This window comes from Osmerus mordax, chromosome 6, assembly GCF_038355195.1.
Source record: "Osmerus mordax isolate fOsmMor3 chromosome 6, fOsmMor3.pri, whole genome shotgun sequence".
NCBI lineage: Eukaryota > Metazoa > Chordata > Actinopteri > Osmeriformes > Osmeridae > Osmerus > Osmerus mordax.
The window spans coordinates 20,299,053-20,313,606 of NC_090055.1; positions in this window are offsets into that span (position 1 = coordinate 20,299,053).

Sequence of the window (14,554 nt, forward strand, 5' to 3'; positions counted from 1 at the left end):
CCTCCAGCCAGCTGCTCTGCCAGTGAGCAGCACACGAGGTCCTCTTTTACGAGACTGGCAAGGTGTGTTTGGGGGGGATCATGGAGGGGGAAGAGGGAAGGGGTGCGTCTTAGTGGAGAAGGGGGGGTATAGTAGAGGGGTCATTAAGGTAGGAGGGTCTATTTAGGTCTGGGGAGCTGGCAGGGACCACTAAGTAGAGGATTACAGAAAGAACCAAACTTAGATGAGAGAGAGAGAGAGAGAGAGAGAGAGAGAGAGAGAGAGAGAGAGAGAGAGAGAGAGAGAGAGAGAGAGAGAGAGAGAGAGAGAGAGAGAGAATGTACACCACAGTACGCAGCTTGATCTCTAAAGTAGCTCTTGGAGTTGTGACAAACACAACAACCCGGTGATGTTGCCTGCACACCGACATGCTGGGCTAGTGTCTGCTCTTGTGTCATGTTGCCTGCACACCGACATTCTGGGCTAGTGTCTGCTCTTGTGTCATGTTGCCTGCACACCGACATGCTGGGCTAGTGTCTGCTCTTGTGTCATGTTGCCTGCACACCGACATGCTGGGCTAGTGTCTGCTCTTGTGTCATGTTGCCTGCACACCGACATGCTGGGCTAGTGTCTGCTCTTGTGTCATGTTGCCTGCACACCGACATGCTGGGCTAGTGTCTGCTCTGTTAAGAGAGGTGAGGAACTACATGCAGACAGAAGCTTCTCTAATTATAAGAACAATTCACATTGTCAAGATAACCATCATGTATGTCCTGTGGTTGTTATGGTGATAACTCTATCCTAGCGTGTGTGTGTCTCATATTTGATTAGACAAGCAAATGAGTAATGCACGATCGCATACAAATGTTTGGGCCAACATTTCTCTGAGTTCTTTTCTTTTTTCTCTCCTTTGTTTGTGCTCCATTTCCCAACACGTGCTTCCAGTGTGAAAGGAAAGTTCCAGGAGACATTTCACCCTCCCTGTTTGCCGTCTCCCTCGCCCGCCACGGTCCTCTAAACACCCTCATCCATACGTAACACACTACAGCACCAGTCATTTTACACCAAGCTCATGCTAATAACATGAAGTCATTTTTCTAAATTATAGTTTTCCAGAACCAGCTTACTCAACAAGCAGAGATGGCAAAAATACACCTTCACTCAAGTAGAGTACAGATACTCATGTTTAAAAAGACTCTGGTAAAGGTTGAAGTGCTGACTACACTTTTACACTTAAGTTAAAGTAAAAAAGTATGGGACTGGACCTCACATCATATTAATACATGAATACAAAATGACACTATAGACATGCAGCTCATTTGCCAGGGAATCCTTTTTGACACCAACAATTTCAAACATCTCCCTCATGGGTCATGGGTGATCAGGAGTGTCTCTATTCTCAGTCGTGTCGACATCGCTAACTCCCTCTGTCTCATCCAGAACGTTAGCCATTGTTCTTGTTGCTTTCTGCCTTGCTCCATGGTCGCTTCGTAGACTAGCTTACGTTTTCTGTGGATAATGGCCAGGAAATTAAAAAAGGTGCGCAATGACAATATTGATCATGCCACCAAATAATATTAAAACTAAAGTAACGAGCCTGTTTTGAAAATGTAAGAGGTAGAAAATATTTGTGTAAACATTTTAAGTAATGAAAGTAAAAAGCTGTCAGAAAAATAGACAGTAAAGTATAAGTACTGATACCAGAACAATCTACTTAAGTACGATAACAAAGTAACTTCCCATCTCTGTCAACAAGCTAGGTCTTGTCCCATTTCTCTTTCCTCAAAACAGGCTAGTGTAAAAACTAGCAAAAATATTTTTTTCTTTGGGTGGGCAACACTTCTTTTTGTAGCCCTGGCTTATAGTAGCAATGGTTCAAATGTTGAATGTTAATTTTGTCAATACTACAATAAATCCTTTTAAGAATCCTGTTAAATTTGCCTGAAAACGCCTAAACAGCATACCCAAAGTAAATTGGAAGCTGTTCTTGAACCATTTGGAGTACATGCATGTAAATGATCTCTTTTGAAAGCTGACACTCTGAAGTTATGTCCCCTGTTGTCAGGACCCCTGTCAGTCCTACTAGTGTTGAGTAATAGAAGCTTGAACACAAGGAAAGTGAAAATTTCTATTTCCGCCTAGATTTTGTTTTGAAAACAGGGGCCTGAAAAGGCCTAGAGGTGGTAGGTATTAGCTGGAAGACTAAATTGGACCACAGGTTGAAGCCTTACCCAATTCAAATCAAAAGTCAAACATAATACCACAATATATTCATATTTGACACATGTTTTTATAAGAGTACATCCATTCATTTTCTAAAAGGGCCTTTTGGAGACTCCAAAATGACCCTTTGTAACCAAGGTCAAATACTCAGGATAAAAGGTATTATTTTTCATAATTGTTATCTCTAATGAAAGGTGGTACTTAGAACTATCATATATAATAGCTAAATCCCTAATTAGTATTACTGAAACACAAAAATTGAAGCATGAACACATTGGAGTGCTTTATCTGATTCCCAGGATTGGCGCACAAAGAAAACTGATTGCGCAATTACCATATTGCGCAATCGACTTTTATTTTGACGGCTCCACAGACACATACAAATGAGGTATTGGCATTTTCAGCTAGCTTTCAGCTACAAGGCTAACGAGCTCATTTCAGAGCCAGTCGAAGCCAGTTCGAGAAATTTGTTTAGAAAGAGTGTGGGGGGGGGGGGGGGGGCGGGGGGGGAGGCAGGACGCACAGACCTAATTGGCTTTAGAGGGCTGTCAACGGGGCATGGAAGCTCCTATTGGGTCAAACAAGGTGTCAATCAAAAGGGGAGGGTTCAACGGACATTTTGATGCCTTCATATCGTAAATACTCCGTTGCTATCCGGAGAAAAGAACACTTTTATGTGAACAAGTTGTTTCTTCTGTCGGCTAACTTGCATAATGAAACAAAGGATAATGGCTATTCATGAACGTAAAACATTGTATTTGGACGAATTACTTTACATGGTTAGATACTTTGAACCCTTGGGAATGTACGCAGATCAAGTTTTGATGTGTTGTTTGCATACCTGGACGACACAGAACCTTTGAGGGTAAGTAGAGACGTTTGGCTTTGTAAACAACACCAAAGTGGTGACTGGACAAAGACGTTGACTAAACTTGTTGTTGTGACTCGATCTTGAAATGGTTTACATATCTACAAGCACAAGAATCGTAGCTTTCCAATGATGTATAACATGTGTAGCGTCTAAAAAATATATTTGTTAGAATTTAGTGCGTTGTAACTGAGGAAGGGGGGGGCAGCATTTTTGTAACGCGGGCGAAACAGGAACATAAAAAGGATAACTTCCTTTTTCAGCTTCACAACTTTTCTCACCTGGGGCAAATCTTTTTTTTGTCCATCACATTTACATTTAGTCATTTACAGTAAGTACAGGGACATTCCCCCCGAGGCAAGTAGGGTGAGATGCCTTGCCCCAGGACACAACGTCATTTTGCACGGCCGGGAATCGAACTGGCAACCTTCAGATTACTAGCCCGATTCCATAACCGCTCAGCCACCTGACTCCCCTGCGGCTGTCCTGCAGCATCCCTGGACACAACGCTGATGTGACATAATGCCCAACCCTTACCGTGACCCTGACCGCACATACTACGCCACAGTATGTTCATCTTCACAACAGCCACGCAGTAAGTCTTCATCTAGGACTAGGTGGTTGATGGCATGTTAGATCTCACTCCAGTCTCCCTGTGCATTTTACAGTAATTGGGTGATCAATTTATCTGTTGATTGTCACAAGCACTTTTATGTGTTATTGTGTATAAAATTATTGTGTTTCAATGTCATGGCTTGAAGTGAGTAAAAGGAGTGTAAAACAGTTGCTTTAACACACCGGTACACAAGCAGCCACCTGAATGACATTGGGATGAGTCAGCACTCTCATGTGAGCCTGTTTGAGAGGGAAGACCAACCACAGGGGCTCACCGCTCTTCTGGAACGCTGCTTAACTCATCCCAGATGGTTCAAACGGGAAAACGAAACAGTTCAGTCATGGGAGTCTGGTCTCCAGCAGCCAGCTCCTGAACGCCACCCAACCCTGACACCACCCACAGCCTAGCTCAAGGACTTTGCTCTAAACGGTCTTCTCTCTCTGCTGCTGTGTGGGACGGCACATAACACACCCTGTTTTTGCTTGTTTTCTCCACCTCCTGATTCATCAAGCAGGACTGTGGATTACAGGGACTGTCACACATTTGGATAGACTTAGCATTTAGCATTTTTGAGAGACACATGCGCCACCGGTTTTTCATTGTTTTTAATGCATGAATGTAATCAGTCACTCAGTCACGGTCTGTAGGTCATTTAACCTACATGTATATAATGAGATAGCATGTTCTCCAAATATGCCTATGGTGACAGTTTGAGGAAAATTACGCTTATTGTACCAATATCTGTATATTTCAGTCAAAGAGTCATCTTTATACTGTTGAATTACCTGGTTTGCTGTCATACAAACCATAGAAACATGCATGTGTTTCTGAAAAACGCTAAAAGACCAGGTGTTTCCAAACTTTGGACAGGCGCTGTATAATTACCCCCAAAACACCTCGGTCCAGCGATGCCTTCTTGGGTTCCCGCTCTGTTCTCAGTGACTGCTGAGTCCAGGTCTGGCTCTGAGGGACGTGGGGAGGTCTGGGTCCAGTGGAAACTTCTAGAAGGTGATAATAGGTTTGGGACAGCTGAGGAAGGCCCCTGCAGACCGTCAGGGCAGCTGCCAGCGCTGCCATCTTCGCCGGCCTGTGACACGGCTCTCTCGAACACAAGGAAGATGTCGTGTTTGGCTCGGACCAGTGTCAGGTGTTCGTACCTAGAACCCTGAGGGTCGGTGAGGTTTCTGTTTACACACCACATACTGTTGTCTATAAAAGGATCAAACTAAAATTTCGTAGTTCCACCAAGAGATTTGACTAGCATAAACACCAACAGTATCTGATGTTCGTATCATATTTGAAGGGATTAACAACTGGCATTTATATTCTCAGAATAATTTATCCTAGAGTTAGCAACGCTAAACCCGGAATTCGAATTACGACCATCTACACATGACAAACAGATATACGTATCACAATGCCAATAAAAGTCCTGAAAGCATGTTTATGATCAGTGCCACTCTTGAGGTGACAGATCCAGACTCGAGGTGTTTCTTTGACCTGCGATGAGAAGGTCAAAGATTCACCCACCCAGGTGAAACGATACGTCTTTAAAAGCAGAGGTTTAAATCCCAACGATCCAATCAAGGATCCTGGCTCTCGTATAAAGCTGACCTTTTCCTGGTTAGCTGCCGAGCTAGCGCACATAAAAAGGCCTGTAACTGAACCTGAGGGCTTTGTGGGGACGAACAGGTGCTTGTGGAGGGAAAGTGAGAAGAGGCTGCATTTGGGAATTGGCGTGGGACTAGGCGCTAGCTCACATCCTATATGCACACACAGCAGTTACCGGGCAGGAACTGGCAAATGTGTCTGGAAATTATCGCTTTTAAACAGGATTTTGAATTGAAAAAACGGTGTGAGATGTTAATGTAACAGGATGTCACTGAACAACGCAACACATGTAACATGTGAATCGTGTCTAAGTTGTCATCCCTATGCTTTAAAGAGAACCTTTCGCTTTAATTCAAACTGGGTTGTTTCATATTATTGATCTCACATGAACAGGAGATGGTGAGTGCCCAGCACAAGGTCGGGAAAATAGCAATCGAAAAGGTTCAAAGGTCATCAAAGAAACGAAAGACTGTCTGAAGTGTAGTCACTAAGGTCATGTCCTGCTCAGTAACACTGCTTCTGCAAGGCAAATACTCTTTTCCATCAAAACATTGACTTTGGTTCCGCACCAGACAATTTGGCCAATCATCAATCTCCACTTACCCAGAACTCACACTAGAAGCAGAATTCGATTCAGAAACAAATTCAAAAATGAGAAACCTTTCCATGTCCCTTTCCCTAGTCAATGGGTGTTACTCAAAAATAAACCGTGTTAATTGATTTTAAACTGAGACCAGTTAAGCTGAGTTAGCATGGGATGATAATGTTGCTAGTGGGCCCGAGAGTGATGCTGATAGAAGCCAGAGAGCCCTGGTAGCCCTGACTGTCCCAACCTGTCACTCACCCACCAGACAGATACAACAGGTGGGAAGCATGTGGGGGGCAGCATGTGGGGGGCTGTGTTTGTGGGGGGGTGGGGGGGGGGGGGGGTGGAGAGGGGCGGGGGTTGAGAGGGGCGGGGGTTGAGAGGCACAGATGGAGAAAGTGGTGTCAGAGGGTCGCCCAAAATATCCCCTCCTGCTGTCTCAACCCTTGGTGGGTCACACTTCCCCCATGGGTGACAGTTGAGGTTCTGGATAGGGGGCAAAGGTCAAGAGGGGTTGGGACTGGGGCAAATATACTGTCAGGTTACTGCTGCAAAGACACTGTCTAGTTTACACAATCCAACATACGACTGGTGACCGAGTGTTTGGGATAGTTTCAGGGTATCAGTTTAACATAACAGGAGAAAGAAGGTACAAAAGTTGGAAGGTATCTGATTCTGGTGACTTGAATTTGATTATCTGGAGTCAGTTTAAAACCCTTTGATTGACGGCTTACGATGAGTTGATGGGGTGGTATCCCAAGAGGGAAAATAGTTTACTTAATTCTAATTCAAATGCATTAAATAAAGAGCTTAATACATTTTGATTATATTCATATATTTTTCCACACAGTGCAAAGTGTTATTAAAGTGTACAGATTGCCACATACAATGACAATGTCAGTGCCACACTGTCCACAACACCTTCTCTGCAGAGTGACTGGACATTCAGCTCACAAACTTTGCATGTTGTGACTTGTGCTTCATCACTAATGGAGAAAACCTCACGCGCATTTCCTGTTTGGTATCTGGGATTTGTTTGAAGGATAGTTTGTGACGTGCTAAATACTGGGTTTACATTAAAGTATGCCACTTTCTTGGGTTCAGTTCCAAACATTGACTCGACGCCATGAACGTTTTTAACTCTGATTAGAACCGTTTAACGTACGCTACTAATAATTATGGTGGAATACCACCAGTGGTGGCTGCTGGTCCTTCAAAAAGGGGACGCTCATTTTCAGCTTACATCATAAAAATTGTCACTACACTAGAATAGCCTACTGTATGAATTAATGAATGAAACTTACGAATGATCTAACAAAACTATATTAAACTTGAAGGACGAAATGTGGGAATTAGGTTAAACTTAAACAAGGAATGTGCTGTATAATTCTATGAAATGTATGATGAAAATTGGCTAGCAATTTCACCAAGCAAATACCAGGAAATTGTTTGCAGCAGTTTGTTTTTCGACTACACTTGCAAAATCTGCGATGGGACTGAGCTTGAATAGCTTCGGCAACATTTTATAGTAGCTACAAAATCGCTGTCAATCAAAAGGAGATGCAGTCTTTCGACAGACCCTCCAATCATCACGCGGAAGCCCGGCGTCCAGGCCAGCCCACTCTCTCTATTCACCCCCAGAGACGCCGAGCGTCCGTGGGCGGGACATAATCGCAGCATTTATCCAATGACCGTATAGTTTCGAAGCACTGAAAAAAACTGTTCAAAGCAGCCCCATTGAAGTCCATGGATGCCAGGCTTCAACCGGGAAATGCACTGTGACGCTACGGGAAGGTATGATAAGGAAATCGAGTCAGTCGACCTGCTGATTTTGAACGAACTCGTCTTCGAGATGGTGTTCTAAAGCATTTAAAATGTTAACATAATATTAAACATTTGACCATACATTTTTTGACATTTTTGGGGAAGCCGAGCTTCCCTTGCAGTCTTAAAGAAGTCTCCACTGAATACCACATATTTTACATTGGTTGTTAGTACAGCCGCGAACAGCGCAACAAGTAGCCTGTTTCAATTACTTTAGAAAGAATCACTGTTGACGGCTGGCTGGGACTAACGTATAGCAAACTGCAACTTCCGCTATCTCACAGGAAGTTGCACCCATAATCATTTCTACAGTAGACCCCCTGATAAAGTAGCCTGGCTCTGCCCTCCTACGTACTTCCGCTCAATTTTATTTTTGCTTCTGTACATAGGTCTGGCCATGAGGTACATAAGTCCGATTTTTCAGGTTGATTTTCTACCGGCGAATCAGCGAACAGAGGGAGTGGCTGAGAACGATGACGTTGATGTCGTGCGCTAGTTTGTGTTGTAGTTCCGTAATGGCGGCGGAGAAAGATGCGAGCAAAGCAATTCGGTCCGTTGTGGCAACGCTGCCGAATATCCAACAGCTAAAGCCGGAGCAAGAACAAGTTTTGCTGAGTTTTGTTGGTGGCCATGATGTTGTGGCCCTCCTCCCCACGGGGTTCGGGAACAGTTTGATTTTCCTGCTACGGCAGCTAGCTCTGTTACAGTAGTGGTGAAGGAATTGGCTAAGGCGAACGCTAGCGATTGGTTATGGCAGATCAGAGTGGCTCTGGGCAGATCCAATAGTTTTAAACTTCAACAGAGTACCCGCCTACAAGGAAGTCAACGCTTGTCAATGGAGCGAGGCCAGACTCTCTGTACAAATGCAATGTACGAGAGTCTGGTTAGGACCAGGCTACTGATAAGGTGGATAGGCCGACGAAGTTCCGCATATTTGGCCTTCCGTGTAGTGATAGAAATAAAACAGAAACAGAAATAACCCTAACCCTATTGCCTTTGATGTGGTTAGGTTTAATAAAAACTTTTGGTATTCGCTCACCATCCTGCAGGGCCGTAATCATAATATATTCAATATTCAAATCCAATATTCAAATCTGGTCAAAATGTCCCCCCAAATATATTGATATAAAAATAGAAATAAAATATAAATGTGCAACGCTATGACAGGCAACCACGCACGCTGTCCGAAATTATCATTAAAAAAATGTAATAACTATACCTAAAAAAAGAAGGTAAAGGAAATCTCCGCAGATTCCCCCCCCCCCATGTTTTAACTATGAATTTGACTATGATAGGTGTGAAAACAATTTTATTAAATTATGAAATGAAATCATACTCGACCGTAACCACATATCTTAAAAAATGCATTGATTTGTCATGGCTCTCCTCCGAGTTTTGACTACTCTGACTGTGTGAGTTGGCTCGGCCCTCCCTCATGCAGGATTGACAGGAACAGACGATGATCGTGTGCGCCTTTCAGCCTACAAGTATTTTTTCGTTGTTCTTTGAATTAGTCAATTATTTTAAATACAATTAAAATTCATTATTTCATAATCATGTAGTTTTTATAGGCTGTATTAATCTATTAAAAATAGAGTCGGCTCTTCAGATATGCGAGCCAGCTCCCGACGTTCAACTTCAAGAGCAGGCTCTTAGAGCCGGATCGTTCGCGAACGACCCATCACTAATGTTGACTCCAAGGCTACGGCCTTGCAATGGCCTGTATTTCATTGTTTGGAAATCGATAGTGTCTGAAAGGCTCACTGAGTCAACCCTGAACTGTACCTGCACGATTAATGATTTAAGGCAAAAGTATGTTAACCTCTGACTGGAGATTATGATGTTCATATGTTTACAGTGATAGGCCTACACACTAGTTGTGTTCATCATGTCTTCTTTCGCATATATTATCCCATGGGGAATGCATTTTATGTATTATCGACTGTTGAGACTCATAAAATGGATTATTGATCTCAGCCACAGTGACTAAGCCTGTAAGATGTCTTCTGTCATGATGTTATTTCTTCCTACTGACTGATACAACCTCGCAGATGTACAAACATTTGCTTTGCAAATACAAAGCTCAAGGTAGCCTACTGTCAACGTAACTCCGCGTGGGCTGTCGGTTCACCAGTTGGTTCACAGGCAGCTTGCCAGTTGATAAATGATCTGTCTAGTCCACAGTCCATGACCCAGTGTCACTGTATCACTCGATTTATCATAGTTAGTTATTGGTATTTCTGCCTGCTTTCTGCACCACATTTACCAGCGGACCGCCATGCCCTAGTAAACCATTGTGGCTGAACTGTCTCCGGGATAAGATATCCTGTGGCGAAAGCCTATACTCTTCTCATTAGACAGAAATTAAACATTCGAAACCTAAACGGGTTAGCTACATGTGTTGATTGCCTTGATAAACTGGTGTGTTTGGGCTGGAGAGGAACGAGGAACGGAATTGGACAGTACGTGCTCTGTTTGTCACACCCCCTCGGTTCAAAGTGAAGCCTTCCCCATCAGAGAGAGGGACCCACACAGCTGTACGATACAGTAGCGCGCTGCATTTGAGAACCCGGTCAAATGAAACCGCATTGAATTCACTGTTCTTGTACGCAGTGTGCTTTGACACTGTGACCAAACTGCAAAACGAAACTGATAGAAAGGCTCGCTTTAAGTTCTTTTATTTTGTTTTTTGCCTGGATTGCTCCCAATTCTCCGAAAGCATTTTGTCAGCGACACTGACAGCAACGGAGCTCGCGGTCACCAAAGCTGTGATCCGTCCTTAGCCGCAGGAGAATTGCGACAATAATCTGGAACTAGGTAAGATCCCATATCTGCCACAATTTAGCTTTGCATCATGAAATGCCTGCATCGATTATGTCTCACAATATGCAAGTCGGTAAACTGTTTTGTCAAAATTGTCGTGGAGCACGACAGACAGCATCAGGCAGGTCAGTGAGAGGGTGCACGAATAGGGGGGCCCACTCCCCACTTGTGGCTCGTATAGCTGTCTACATTGCGAGCCACAAGACGCCTTTAAGGTGAACCACACTGCCAGTGTAACATCCTGGTACTTAATGATACATCCCGGTAAACCAACTGTCCCCACAGAATCCCGCATGTAATTAGAAGGGTGTAGTCTGGGCGCGCGGTAGAGCTTCCAATAAAAGGTATAACAATGACGATGGACTTCCACTTTAGATTTTTTCGCAGCAGCATATTTGAAAATGTTACGAGAGTAGGCTAATCTTTAAGTGAGCACAGGAGAAGGAGAATATGAGAAACAGGAGAATGTGAGAATTCCTCAACAGAGTCAACAGTAACAGTAACATTCGGTGTAGGCTACGATGTCCCCAGTATGTCGCTGTATCTCTCAGGGAGGGAAGGCGGTCTCTCCACCCCTCACAGCGTTCACACTTTAGGGCAACTCCCTGCCTTTACACTCAATGAGAAAAAAAGGTCACCTGCATTACTGTAAGAAGTAACAGTCTCTACACAGCAGGTCACACAGATGTCCCTGCTAGCATGCTATGCTGCCTGTGAGCTGAAGGGAAGAAGGATAGCCTTGCTGTTCACAACAGACTAAAATAGAAAGGACCTTTAACTGATGAGCAGCCTCTCAATGCTTGTGGAGTTCCCACAAACGCAGCGTTGACAGAAAGTTGAGAAGCGTGTCCGCACGATTTGAGGATGCCACTGTAAGGGTCTCTCTAGGACCACAGGTCACCAGGGCGGAAGGGGGGGTGTGGAGAGGGGGGGCTAGGACCACAGGTCACCAGGGCGGAGAGGAGGGGGGGGGGGTGGAGAGGGGGGGCTAGGACCACAGGTCACCAGGGCGGAGGGGGGGGGGTGTGGAGAGGGGGGGCTAGGACCACAGGTCACCAGGGCGGAGGGGGGGGGGGTGTGGAGATGGGGGGCTAGGACCACAGGTCACCAGGGTGGAGGGGGGGGGGTGTGGAGATGGGGGGCTAGGACCACAGGTCACCAGGGCGGAGGGGGGGGGGGTGTGGAGATGGGGGGCTAGGACCACAGGTCACCAGGGTGGAGGGGGGGGGTGTGGAGATGGGGGGCTAGGACCACAGGTCACCAGGGCGGAGGGGGGGGGTGTGGAGATGGGGGGCTAGGACCACAGGTCACCAGGGTGGAGAGGGGGGGGGGGGTCCGCTCCTCTGTCTGGAGGAGATGTACGCAGTGTTAGACAGTTTCAAGGACAAGGACATCATTTGAAGTGATCCGTGTGATGAAATCTCTCCCTCTTCACCGCTGAGTCTGACACACACTGATGGCGCCAGTCAGAGTATAACCAGTCATCCAATCATTCTCTAGGACCAGTACTGAAGCAGTCATCCAGTCATTCTCTAGGACCAGTACTGAAGCAGTCATCCAGTCATTCTCTAGGACCAGTACTGAAGCAGTCATCCAGTCATTCTCTAGGTGCTGTACTTAAGCAGGTCCTGTACTGAAGCAGTCATCCAGTCATTCTCTAGGTGCTGTACTTAAGCAGGTCCTGTACTGAAGCAGTCATCCAGTCATTCTCTAGGTGCTGTACTTAAGCAGGTCCTGTACTGAAGCAGTCATTATTCCTCCTTAGTTCAGCAGTTCTCTGTCAGTGGCTCTGCCAGCCATGAGCCGCCTCCATAAGTACCGTCTCCAGGGACGACTCTGACATGTTTGATTCCATTTTGGTGACCACAGACGATACCAGTGGCAGTTGCACTGGCTTTTCCTGTGGCGTGTGTGTGTGTGTGTGTGGGGGGGGGGGTTCTGAGTGGGTCTCATAGCAGCTGGCCTCTGCAGACTCACTGATAGAGCAGTTGATTGAGTGGTGTGTGTGTATGTGTGTGTGTGTGTGTGTGTGTGTGTATGTGTGTGTGTGTGTGTAAACTCAGGCTCAGTGGATCCAGTTTCCCCTGTCATTGTTTCTCATCACTGTTGACCTGAAGGGAAGCAGGTGATGGGATCAGCTGTGCCATGTACTCCCAGGGGCGTCGTGCATGTGTGTGTGACTGTGTGAACAGTGTGTGTGCGTGTTTGTGTGTGTGTGTAAAGAGAGTGTGTGTGTCTTTGAAGAGTGTGTGCGTGTGAAGGGTGTGTATGAAGTGCATGTGTCTGTGATGTGTGTGTACGTGTGTATGTGAAGAGGCGTATGTGTGTGTTTAAAGAGAGTGTGTGTCTGTGATGTGTGTGTGTATGTGTCAGGGGAGTTGAATGATTAGACAACATGTTTTTCACTGCCTGTTTTAGATGTTAAATCCCTCTGATTAGTACACCCACCCAGGGACAGCTGCAATGGTTATCAATCTGGACTTCAGTCATTGAAAAGGACCCCACTCCACACACACACACACACACACACGCACACACAACCTTTCACCAACATTTATATGCTCATATGCCTGGTTGTCTTGAAAAGAACAACCATCACAGGCTGTTGATCTCCAGTCTGAACAGCATATTGTGTCTGTTGCTCACTGGTATAAACTGATCTCATGTTTGGTTTCTGTCAGGCTGGTTTCAGAGCCTCTGAAAGAATTATTCTGACTCATGAAACCAATTTGGGGAAAGAAACCCTGAGCAGATGTGGTGATGGTGGGTGAAGTTCCAAAAGTGACCAATTCAGTTATGTGAAACTTTACTCCAAGCAGTGGATTTGGTGTTATCCAGTCAGGGGAACAGACTTGGAAGGCTTCAGTCAGTCAGTGTACAGTGTTGTAATCCCATTTCTCCAAAAGGATTTCAGTTCCTTTCTTTATTTTTCCCAAATGTAGTGAAAGGGCACCTCTGAATGCAGACGATGAAATGTGCTCTGTAAGCAGAAAGAGCTTGTCTGTTCAGTCCTACAGGAAATTATATATTACAAGCCAATGACAACAAAACACTGTCATGAATACAGACAGAGCTTCACAGAGGAGGAGGAGGAGGAGGAGGGGACGGGGGGGACGGAGAGGGGGAGCGGGAGGAGGGAGAGGGGGAGGGGAGGTGGAGGGGAGTAGAAGGGAAAGAGGAGGAGAAAGAAAAGGAGGAGGGATACATTCAAAGCTAGTAGCAGTGATCCACAGAGAGAGGGGCCAGCATATGTAGCTGTTGTCCGTCCCAGTGGATACTCAGCCGTGTCTTCCTGGCCAGGGGCCAAACAGACCAAGCAGAAACCAGCCATCTTGTCTTCCTGGCCAGGGGCCAAACAGACCAAGCAGAAACCAGCCATCTCACCATTTGGAAAGAAGCTGGAAGATGGAGACCTCATTGCGGCCGGGATCATATGATTAGTCATTCTTAAAACATCACCATCAATCCCCAGAAGAATCATGTTTGTCCTCCTAGGACCTTGTAACGCAGGTGAGACATACCTGGAGTTGGTGAGACATACCTGGAGTTGGTGAGACATACCTGGAGTTGGTGAGGAAGTTGTGCAACCTGTCTGGTCTAATCTTGACCAAGTTGCTAATTTATTTATATGCTTAAATAACAAATGCAAGCATGTCATCATTGTTCTGCTAAACCAGACTTAACCATACACCATGTTAATGCGGTCAACAGCACCAAGAAAACAATGCATTTGAGGAAGCTTCCTCTAAACTTCCTCTATGTTGAATAGGAAATATATATTTTGGTTTGAAAGTACCCATTGTTAACACTACCATACCGCATGTTTCTGATCTAGTGGGATGTCACAGTGCAGGAGGGCTGTGTGTGGGGTGTCACAGTGCAGGAGGGCTGTGTGTGGGGTGTCACAGTGCAGGAGGGCTGTGTGTGGGGTGTCACAGTGCAGGAGGGCTGTGTGTGGGGTGTCACAGTGCAGGAGGGCTGTGTGAGGTGTCACAGTGTAGGAGGGCTGTGTGTGGGGTGTCAC